This window comes from Octopus bimaculoides, chromosome 4 (genome assembly GCF_001194135.2).
Source record: "Octopus bimaculoides isolate UCB-OBI-ISO-001 chromosome 4, ASM119413v2, whole genome shotgun sequence".
Classification (NCBI taxonomy): Eukaryota; Metazoa; Mollusca; class Cephalopoda; order Octopoda; family Octopodidae; genus Octopus; species Octopus bimaculoides.
The window spans coordinates 106,617,651-106,618,626 of NC_068984.1; the positions used below are offsets into that span (position 1 = coordinate 106,617,651).

Here is a 976-nt window from a genome sequence, read left to right on the forward strand (position 1 = left end):
AAATAAAGTTTTATCTCTGCATTGCAAGCGAAGCATGAATATATATATATATATATATATAAAATAATAACATCAGCCAAAAACAATAAATATTATAAAATTAAATAAATTGAACTTTTAAAATACATAATTCATACTGTTGGTAAAAGAATCATGATCTATATATTTAATTACGTGTATTAATTATAAAAATAAGTTTAAGCTTACTCATGACATGATTAATTCGCATAAAAATAAATAGACAAATAAAACGTTATGATAATTGATCGCTTTGTAAAAGTGAAAGTAAACATAGTATGTAAAAGTAAATAAGAAACCTGCGCAAGCTTTTCAGAATCTTCACTGGTGATATAAATAAGTGTATTTGTCGTAACAGTAGTGCTGTTCTTCTCTGGCAGAAGCAAGCGAAATGGAAGCGCCGAAGACACAGCGAACGTCAGTAGCAGCAACAGCAGCAAAAGTAATGGCGGCAACAGAAGCAGCAGCAATGGAAGCAGCAAGTGGAGATAAAATAAATGAATGAATGAATGAATGAATGAATAAATACATAAATAAATAAATAAATGAATGAACATCGACGGAGACGACGATGATGAGAAAAAGAAAGATGATGATTATGGTGACACAGGCGATTGCCGCCGCCGCCGCCGCCACCACCACCACCACCACCAAATCACACCACCACCACCAACAAATCCCACCACCACCACCACCAGCACCACTACGACCATGAACGTTCATGACGATGACTGTAATGAGAAGTTGTTGATGATGATGATGATGACGATGATGATGGTGGGGATGGCGACGACGATCATGATACTGACAATGAGGGTGCTGATGATAGTTATGCTAATGATAATTATGATGATGATGGTGATGATCTTGATGATGATGATGTTGGCGAGGACGATGGTAATGATACTGAAAATGAGGAAGCTCATGATTGTTATGCTAATGATATTTATAATGATGA

General features: G+C 35.6%; 1 protein-coding gene across 1 annotated transcript in view; it reads right to left on the minus strand.

The window, feature by feature from the left end:
• Positions 1 to 605, minus strand: part of LOC106875459 (FMRFamide receptor) — a 180,719-nt gene extending 180,114 nt beyond the window's left edge. The window contains exon 1 of the mRNA XM_014923613.2: positions 318 to 605. The gene's annotated coding sequence lies outside the window, so the exon portion shown is untranslated. The remainder of the gene's footprint in view (positions 1 to 317) is intronic.
• Positions 606 to 976: the final 371 nt, after the last annotated feature.